This window comes from Podarcis pityusensis (assembly GCF_964106645.2).
Source record: "Podarcis pityusensis genome assembly, chromosome: 7".
Taxonomy (NCBI): domain Eukaryota; kingdom Metazoa; phylum Chordata; class Lepidosauria; order Squamata; family Lacertidae; genus Podarcis; species Podarcis pityusensis.
Window position 1 is genome coordinate 89,001,242 of NC_138031.1, and position 10,394 is coordinate 89,011,635.

Genomic DNA, 10,394 nt, shown 5'->3' on the forward strand with positions numbered 1-10,394 from the left:
ACACACAGAGCTGCAGGGGCAGACAGCACCTGCATGGTCAGGTACTGTCAGGGAGCCAGCCAGCAATAAATGACAAGGAGTCAATGGAAGTTAACTCTTTATTAGAAGAAACAAGGCCTGTTCTTAATGGCATCGCTATCAAGGATCTCCTCAGAGGTGGTGATAGGGTAGTGTGACAGGTTCAGCTACACTGGGCACCGGTATTGCAGCGAGCGCTGCAACAATGATGTAGAATGGAGCACGGGAAGAGAAAACTGCTTCACCCTGTGTTTTAAATCTAATGCCTTTGGCATCTTCCCTTTAATATTCCAAATATCAGCTAATTTCTACCCCTTTGCTAGTTTCTAATATTCAATGACTCTTGCAGTTGTGGGTGCCCCTGCACCCCCAAACTGTGTTACCCCAGATCTGTCACAGGCTCTTAGATTTGCTGCTAATGGATGTGATCGTTTTCAGTTCCAGCTAAACTTCCTGTATGATCAGGCATTTGTAAACAAATGAATTCAGTTTGGCTGTCATTTTCACTCTCTTTTGCAGCTTTGTTTCTGCTTATTGGTTTTTCTTTCTTTTGTGTGCATTTACTGTTCCTGCTGCAGGACCAGAAGCCTAACCTGCCCCTCCCATGCGCAGATGCAACAAAGGTGTGTGTAGAATAGAGGCAATGTTCATGTCATTTTTAATGTCTGACGCCATTCATTTCCTAATTATGCCCATTGATTAATACAACATTAATTTTCTGAAATCTTGCCTAACTCTTTGATAGGAGATGAATAGAGAGGTGGAATTTCAGGTGTCAAGCTTCTTATTAAGGAGAGTGTTCAAGGCCACCTCTAGATGGATATTACAAACTGCATTTACTCTGCTCTCTAGTTTGTGAAAAGCAATTGTTTAGCTGTATAGGGAGTACAGAACAGAATTAAATTGACCTGCATCATACAGAAAGTAGCACTGAGCCCATTTACCTAAGAGTCTTTTGAAAGAATTCTTTTTCTTTTTCTTGTAGATGAGTGCTGACATGATTTCAAGGAAGTGATTATCTGTGTAATAGTTTTAAATGGATGAATTATTTCAGTGTATGAACATTAAGGTCAGCTTGAGCTATCATGTTCTTAGCTTATGTTTAAAATGTGAAAAGCTATCCAGCTATGTTGATGTTGTTGGGTTTTTTAAAGGTGGTTTGGGAGAGAATTATTTCTGGCAATAACAGAGGGTCAGGGAACCGAGGCATGTCATGGAAGGAGCCCATGTTTGTGTGCTTTGGCAACCTTTGGCTCAAATCAAATAATAGTAATAAAAAAATCCACCACTGTTTTTAAAGAGCACAGATCTGTGGTTCTTTGGAAGCGGGTATTCATAGAATGGCAGAGTTGGACGAGACCAGTCATCTAGTCCAACCCCTGAACTGCAGGACTCATTTGCCCAACATGGGGTTTGAACCCACAACCCTGAGATTGAGTCTCAAGCTCTACTAACTGAGCTATCCCAGGCTTCTCATAATGGTGAGTTTTAAACGATTTGCAAACCAGTTAGTTGGACCAGTGTGACATAGGCAGCCCTTAGCCCAGACTCTTTATTTGTGCAGTGTTCAAGTTTCTTTGGAGTGTGACTCCTTTATATATTCATGATGTAAATGCACTGATCATACTCTTCCTACACCATCTTTTGTGCTGGAAATTAACCAAGGGTTAGTTTTAAATGTTTATAACTGGTAGGAAAAACAGCTAATATTTGCTGCTAGCCCAGCTAGGCAGTCTCTCTGCCACTGTGGGCTTCTCCGCTTAAAGAGAGGCTAAAGTAGATTTATTAATAGGCAGGAACAATCGTCAGTCACAAGGGGCGTGTGGGCCAGTTCACCCAGATCCAAAGGACGCTATTCACACTTCTTTCCAACAAAGCCCCATTGAGAGCCTCGTGTTTGGTCAATGGTCCCATTGAGAGTGTGGCTTGTTTTTCACAGCAGACTTTCAAGAGGGGACAAATAGATTACTAATGGAGGGGGGCAGGCAAGCACACACAGTGGGCTATGGGAGAAGGTGGGGACTTTTATTATTGCAAAATTGGAATCTTGAAAAGTTGCCAAAGATGGGGGTTTCTTAATAAAGCAAACTGATGCCCGTTAAATGAGTGCCTATTTTTGGCAATCGACCCTGGACAGGAGCCTAAAAGCACAGTGTGGAAGTGAGTCCCATTCTGGACACAAGGAACTCTTCGGGGTTGGGGGCCTTGCATTCTGCTTTCTAGCTTTTCTGGGGAGAGCTATGGGCCATTACAGCTTGACCACTGTTATGGTACACTTCCCATAGCAGGGGGGAGGAATCAAAAGTGGGGAAGAGGTTGGATATGGTTTTAAAGAAACACAGGCTGAAATTTTCTCCTGAGGGCACACATTAATTTGGTGACTGAATTCAGCTTGATGTTAACTGTAGATCAGGATTTCATAAAAACAGTGAAGACTATGGCCCACTAGCCTGCTTTTCATTAGTGCTGCAGGATGCATGCAGGGGACTGGTTCTTGTAACATAAATGAATTGGAGGACAAAGGGTCTCTAGCTGCCAGGTACACTGATCCAGCCCAGTAGACACCTATCAGACTGTACCAGTGCAGTTCCCAAATGATACACTGGGGAATAGCAAGATATTTGTGGGTTTTGAAGTCCAAAACAGCAACTCTAATGCAATTTCTCTCATTCTACTTTTCACTCACTGTGTTTGTGCACACACACTATTTGCATCTGTTCCTTGCAGGGTCTTTCCCCTACCATTAACAGGAAAAAACACCCATGGGACAAGGTCTAACTTTGGCAGGGACTTGCTTTTACACTGATTCCAGATGATTACTGCAGAATTACTGAATTCAAGCAGTCACCCCATGTATGCAGCCACAATACACTCAAAGTGACGCAAGGGATCCAGACAGGGGTGAGGAATCTGTGGCCTTCCAGTTTGCTTGTTTATAGCACCCAGAGCCTGTAACAAAAATCATTCCTTGCCCTCAGGTTTATAATCCGAAAGCATGTACTATGAAGAAAAGGGAAGGGGGTGAGAAGCAAGGCCAGGCACCCGTTCTGAAAGTTATAGTTCTTACGATGCAGTTATATAGTTCTAAATTTGCAGATTCTGCTGTCTAGCAGAGCAGCCCCTCCCCCTCTCCCTGTTCACCACCCACAATCAGATCCAGAAGAAGAGAAGGGACCATGTTCCAAGTCAGGAGGACAAGGCACCTTCTCTCAGAGAGCTGGCTTGATGGCATTTGGTATTCCCATAGGAGAGAACTTGATGGAGCTCCCTTTCTCCCCTCGTGAGGCCTGTGGCAGCTCTGACAAAGAGCAACCTCACCAGTGGCATAGTGTGGGTGGGTTTTCGCCCCAGGAACATTTTGGGAGGGGCACAACCAGATGCCCTCACAAGATTCCTTGCCCCCAGCCACAGTTCCACTCCCAGGTCAGGGCAGAGTGAAGGAGAGTCAGGGGCAGCCCTGCCACCCCGCTGCTCCACTGGGTTACAGTGAGCCACAGTGGGCTCCCTCCGTGCCCCTGGTGGTGGAAGCATACGCTCTGCCACTGAACCAGGCCCTGGAAATATCACCCTTCACAATCAGGTATGGGAGCAGAAAAGAATGACCTGGCTTGCACATAACCACAACATTAAGCCATGGCTTATTAAATCATGGCTTTGTTCTCTGAATACTACACAGTAGCTTAACTATCATTTTGTTTACTGAAAGCTATGGTTTGTTGTTGGCTTTCAAAGTTTGGTTTTTAAAAACTATCACTCAGTTGCATGTTAACCCAGCACTCTTCCTTAAACATAGGTTGTTTGGTCACCATGCCCCAGATGTATATCAAGGCACAAATGCAAGGGCAGCTGGAAAACAAACCACACTTTGGAGTAACATGCCATGGTTTGTCTGTGGACCACTCATGGTTAAACAAACCATTGCTTAGTGTTTTATACAACTACAAACCAGTCAATTACAAGGTCAGGAGGACAAAGCTGCTCCTACCACAGTTCTTGTTGGTGGCCAATGGCAGCTGTTGTTGGACTCACTTTCCCATCAGCCCCTACCAGTGGTCAGAGATGATGGGAGTTGTAGTGGGAACACCTTAGAACTATGTGTGGGGTAACTGACACTCTTGAGAGCCAGTGTGATGTAGTGGTTAAGAGTGGTAGTCTCGTAACCTGGGGAACCGGGTTCGCGTCTCCGCTCCTCCACATGCAGCTGCTGGGTGACCTTGGGCTAGTCACACTTCTTTGAAGTCTCTCAGCCCCACTCACCACACAGAGTGTTTGTTGTGGGGGAGGAAGGGAAAGGAGAATGTTAGCCGCTTGGAGACTCCTTAAAGGGAGTGAAAGGCGGGATATCAAATCCAAACTCTTCTTCTCTTCTTCTTCTTGATACTAATCTTATGCATATGATCAAGTGGTTGGCATAGATAAAATCAGGAGACACTTCTGATCTTCTCACTTTATAAACATACTGACTATAGCATAGGGGAAAGAGATACGTAAGATAGAGAGAAATAACAAGGGATAAATGAAAGCAAATATAGGTACACATACTTGGGCTTCATTTCAGTTGGAGATACAGGCTAAGGAGTTAATCCACTGGCTTTATAGAAAATACTGTTTTTGAGCTAAGGTTTGAAAGGAGGGAGCTGCTATCACAGTTGTTCTAGGAGTCCCAAGAACAGGGGACAGCAACAACAACAAAAAATGTTTTACAGCATAAGCCTATTCATGTTTACTCAGAAGTAAGCCCACTGAATCCCAGTGTGACGTGGCAGCTAAAAAAGCCAATGCAATTCTGGGCTGCATCAATAGGAGTATAGCATCTAGATCAAGGGAAGTAATAGTGCCACTGTATTCTGCTCTGGTCAGACCTCACCTGGAGTACTGTGTCCAGTTCTGGGCACCACAGTTCAAGAAGGACATTGACAAACTGGAACGTGTCCAGAGGAGGCCAACCAAAATGGTCAAAGGCCTGGAAACGATGCCTTATGAGGAACGGCTAAGAGAGCTGGGCATGTTTAGCCTGGAGAAGAGGAGGTTAAGGGGTGATATGATAGCCATGTTCAAATATATAAAAGCATGTCACATAGAGGAGGGAGAAAGGTTGTTTTCTGCTGCTCCAGAGAAGCGGACACGGAGCAATGGATCCAAACTACAAGAAAGAAGATTCCACCTAAACATTAGGAAGAACTTCCTGACAGTAAGAGCTATTCGACAGTGGAATTTGCTGCCAAGGAGTGTGGTGGAGTCTCCTTCTTTGGAGGTCTTTAAGCAGAGGCTTGACAACCATATGTCAGCAGTGCTCTGATGGTGTTTCCTGCTTGGCAGGGGGTTGGACTCGATGGCCCTTGTGGTCTCTTCCAACTCTAGGATTCTATGATTCTATTCTAGGTAAGTATGCATAGGATTGCAGCCTCAGAGGGCAGCATATGGTGGTAGAACGAGCAGAATAAAGATCACGGGTGGATATATTTTATAAGGAAGGGCTGCAGAGAGTCTTAAATGTAAGGACAATGTGCATTTTGGTATAAGAGAAATGCGTTCTTGCTCTAGTCTAGAGAGATTGCATGGCGGGGCAGTGGGGGAGGGCAGGGGAAGTTTTTTTAATGGGAGGATATTCCAAATTGCATGGGTTGGTGATGTGTGTGCGTGCTTCTTGATGTAAAGCTCTGGTGTGACTCGGGGTGAAGTCACTGGTACTATCCAATAGCTACCCATGAGAAGTATTTTCATGCCATATTAGCACAAGGACAGTTACACATATTGAGGCAAAAATAATTGATTTAGTGCTTGGGGTGCTGAAGAACTGTGATTCCCCCACAACGGAAGCACTTGTTGGGACAATGTTGTCTAGGCCTATTAATGACAGCTGTACAGTCCCCTGTCTGAAAACAACAGTGTCTTTTTCTCCTCCTCCCCCCCCCCCCACTTGTTTTTGTGTGAAAGGAAGCATGGAGCTGGAAACCTCTGCCCAGGGCTTGAATACAAGGAGTTTGTTTGCATGTCCATTGTTCACTGCTGTCCTTTTGCTCACTGCTGCTGTCCTTGGCATTTCAAACTATTTGTGCATGGGGTGGGGGTGGGAGCCAATTGTGCATGCGCCGTTTTCAAGCTAGGCCTCATGAAAACCAGGAAAGCTCATTCTACTGCATTTGGTGAACAGTTCCCTTCTTCCACCCACCCTCACATAACCCACTTCATTGCAAGTTTTGTGCAGGAGGATGTTGTGTCTGGTGCAGATTATGGCAGACTAATAAAAGTGTCCCCTTCAGATTGTCCTGACGTCCTAGAAGCAGGCGTTGTGACAGAAAATGCACACACCCCATGTGTACAATATTTTCTTTTCCTTTAGTAGCTCCACCTGAAAGTCCACCATGTATTTCCCACATGGACATCTCCAGCGTAGTGCTCAGTCTTTAAATCAATGCTGGAACTTGAACCTGGGGCTCAAAATAACCAGGCCTAAAATTCCATATTCCCAATCAGAGCTGACTGGCAGTTGTCTGTGAGGATTCTGTGTTGTAGAAAAGGCATTCTGCACATGCTCAGAGGCATGTTCATACATCCGACACTTGAAAATCTCGACAGTTCAAATAATTAAACATTTGCACAGCTCGGTTTGCTCCTTTCATGTGCCTTTAAAAACAGTTTTGCCTGCAGAAATGTACCAGATAAAACTACTCCCATCACTCCTCTCCATGCCATGAGAAGCGTCACCCGACAATTTCTTTCCAACTCATATTATATGCAATAAGTTCTTTATGTGTGGGTACATTTAAAAATATGCCCGCCCCCCGCCTGACCTGCGAAAAATAAAAGCAAGCAAGCCCAGTAGAAAGTCTGGTGGGCGCAGGGCCACAGTGTTGCTCCACTCTCCAATTCAAGAGACGCTTTTTGATCAGTCTCCAAGAGCCAGTCATAATCATCGAGAGTCCTGGGAAAGATCTGAATAATCACCATCATTTGTTCTGGCTGCAGCTTTGTCCTAGGAAGCTTTGGTGCAACCTGGAATCTTTGGTGGCTAATCCGCCTACAAGGGAAATCCTGCATCTGAACGGCCATCGCGCAGGCATCAGATGGGCTTCCTTTATGCCCTCTGCAGGCATCCCCCCCCCTTCCACTTTTGCTCTGACACCCGGGGGGGGGGCATGGGCGTAGCCAGGGGGCAGGAGCCCCTCTAAATCAAGGAAGAAAATAGAAAGGCTTCACTACCTGATCACTTGCCTCACAGATCTCTTGGTTCAGCCCCCCCCCATGAAGCCTGGCTACGCCCGCGGGTGGGGAGCCTCAGGCCGAGGGGGTTCAGCCTCCCGCCCCCCCCCCCGCTCGCCCGCCCGAGGCCGGATCCGGGCGGCGCAGGCGGAGGCGGAGGCGGAGGGGGGCTGGCTGGTCCCGGCGCCTGGCCGCCTTGCGCTGCCTGGGAGGCTCCGCCGCGAGAGGCCTCCTTCATTTGCTCGGCTGCCTGCTAGAAAACCAGGCGGACGCAATTAGCCGGAGTTCAGACAACATCCCTGTAATTAGCAAGCCAGCTCCGAGCACAAGAAATGGAAATTAGTCACAGGATGCTAAATTAGCCCGTGCATCCATTAGGCGGCGCCGGGCCCCTCGGGGCCTTCCCTGCGCAGGCTTCGGCGCGGAGCCTCGGCGCATCGCAATAAAGCGGGCCGTCCCTGGCGATTAGGAGGCAGCCGAGGAAGGAAGCGTTGCAAACCAGCGCATTACAAACGGGGCACAATTTGGATTTGGTTCCTTGGGTGAGGGGAGGTTGGAAGCCCACTGCCGCCCCGTCTGCCTGCCCGCCTGCCCGCCTGCTTGCTTGGTGCTGCTCTTTCTCTCTGTGTATAGGAGATAATAATTCCTTTCTAGGTTTTTCAAGATCCCTGCCTTGTTTTTTCCCTTAATTAGAAGCAGGAGTTGAAGAACTTATTTCCATCACCCCAATTTTTGCACTATTTTCCTGTCTGTGCAAGAGAGGAGAAGAGGAGGGGCGCTGGTTGAGGCAAGGCAGGAAATTGGACTGGAGCAACACATAACATAACATTTGCATCAAAATAATACGGCGGGCAAGAGAAAAATCACAATCGCATCACTCGGAAGGAAGGAACGGAATACAAATTAAAGGGAAGAATGTAAATGTTGTGCCATTAAGCTTCAATGGCCATTGGAAATGGTGCAAAAGCACAAAGGGGTTTCTTTTTTTATATGAGCATCATCCACTTTGATTATTCATACTTGTGTTTCTGCTTGAATTAAAGCAGGAGTGCTAGAGCCTGTTAAAGCAAAAATATTTGAATTGATAGTGAACTCTCACCTTTTCTTGCATCCATTTACTTTTCAAATGAATACCAGATAAGTTAGTGCATTTTCTAATCGGCCTGTTTTTCCAGTGAGTGCTGCCATTACATACCAATTTCTTTGAGAAGTGCCTCCTAAGAAACATTAAATACTTACAAATAAGGATGTGTCCATCACTTTCAGCCAGGCTGCAAGAGCTGCTTGAGCTCCAAGACTCAGGCTTGTTTGCCCCCTTCTTTGATGGCCTTGCTTCAGCCTCATTTGCATCTTCTTTCTGAGGAGGGGACAGACATAAGGACAATTGCTCCCTTTGGGGGGGGGGGTTGGTTGGTTTTGTTTCTTTTCACTGGCCCTGTGACTCAAACCGTAGCCTGGCATTCAGAATTGATTTGGGGAATCTTTTCCTGCTTAGAAAGAGCAATGCTATCTCTATGCTAGGAAAAGCTTAATCTGCTCAATTTCAGTGTGCCAAACTGCTGGTAAAATAATAAGAGTCAGGGATCGGGGTCTGAGAGGGTGTCGAAATTGTAGCCCTTCTGCATGGGTCTGTCTTCAGAGCGGGGCAAGTTCAAAGTGGTTGGCGCTCACATTAACATGGCAAAATCCAGTAAGGAGGAGAGAAGCCATGGCTCAGTGGCAGAGCCAGTGACAAAGGATCTTGGGTCGCAGCTGGACTGAAGAAGACTCCTACCTGAAGCCCTGGGAGATGAAAACACTGGGCTGGATGGACCAGTGATCTGAATAAGTATCAGAGAGGTTTGTTTCTTTCCTGTGAAAGCCTTCAGTGAACAGGAGTATGGCACTTATACTGGATAACTTAAGGGTAGATTGCATTCCTGACTACTTTGCCACTTGTGCAGACTGATCCTGTGTGTGTTTGTGCAATTACTCAAAAAGAATTCCAACTATGTTGTAACGAAAGGGGCAGGGAGCCCTTTAGCTCCCTTTCATGACTCTCAGCCTGGGTAAACCAGTGGTGCCACAGGCTCTCAGGCTGGCTGCCACAACCCCTTCGAGAGGCTCAGTAACAGTAGTAGCTTCTTGAGGCTCCAAAGCATATTGTTGCACACCACCCCAATCTCAGAGCGGTATGAGATTCCAGGGGTTCCAGGCACTTACCTAGGATTCGTGTTTCCTTTGGGAATGAGAGATAGTGGAGACTATGGTGTGTCTTTATGATATATTTACACTCACACAGAGAGAGCCTGAGTCTGTGATGGTCACAGCATCAATACCCCAAAAGGGTCTTGTTTCTCCCGTAGCTGCAGCCTTGGATTCAAAGAGAAATCAAATGTTGCTCTGACTCTCTCTCCAACTTGCTGCTTACATCACTGCAACTCTCCCAACTCCCAACTCTGGCCTTTTGTTTTTCTAACAAATAGTGCGTTGGCAGGGCACCCATTTGCCATCTCGCACAGAGGCCACTTTCCTTTGTAGCCCTTCATGACCCATCACATCAACAGGAAGCCAGCCTGGCTTATATTTTAACACTTGCTGGATCCAGGGGTTAGGAGGGTCTCTGCATACTGCCCCCCAACTCATAATAATATTCTTAGGAGGGGAAGCAGAGGGTGCATCCAACTTACCCCCCTCTCTCTCAAAACCAAGATAGCTTGCCTTGCTCTGTCAAACCCCTTGCTCTGTTAAATTTTGTGTGAGGACAAAATTTCCTTTGCATCTGGCAGAAAAGCACCCAAGATCCCAACAGCCAGATTTTAGGAAGTTTATTAAGAATAAAAAAGATACTAAAGATAAACAAAGCAAAATGTTGCTTGAAGAAAATAATAACAAACCGTTTAGTTCAAGTCTATACGATAACAGCTATAGTTACGTTCTGGACTCCGTGTGCACTGCTGGAGCGTGGGTAATCCCGCTCCACTCCACCCAGCACCTGTTCCTCCCCCTTCCATCCCTTTTCAGGATGTCTTCACGATGTTTTGGGGCTACTTCCAGGCTCGATGCCATGCATGCCTGTGTGTCTGTTTGTCATTCAGACATGCCTGAATCAGTTGTTGCCTGTATAAACCATATTTATATTTATTATGTTAGGGATCAGTAATGAGAGCCAATAAACAAGCTCAACCCTGACA

At 46.3% G+C, this 10,394-nt stretch overlaps 1 long non-coding RNA gene across 1 annotated transcript; it reads right to left on the reverse strand.

Annotated features, from left to right (window-relative positions):
- Positions 1–5,772: 5,772 nt before the first annotated feature.
- Positions 5,773–8,554, reverse strand: LOC308481175. The gene is made up of 2 exons (XR_013988504.1): positions 8,461–8,554; positions 5,773–7,186 (listed from the first exon to the last, which is right to left on the reverse strand). It is a non-coding gene; the product is annotated as an uncharacterized lncRNA (long non-coding RNA).
- Positions 8,555–10,394: the final 1,840 nt, after the last annotated feature.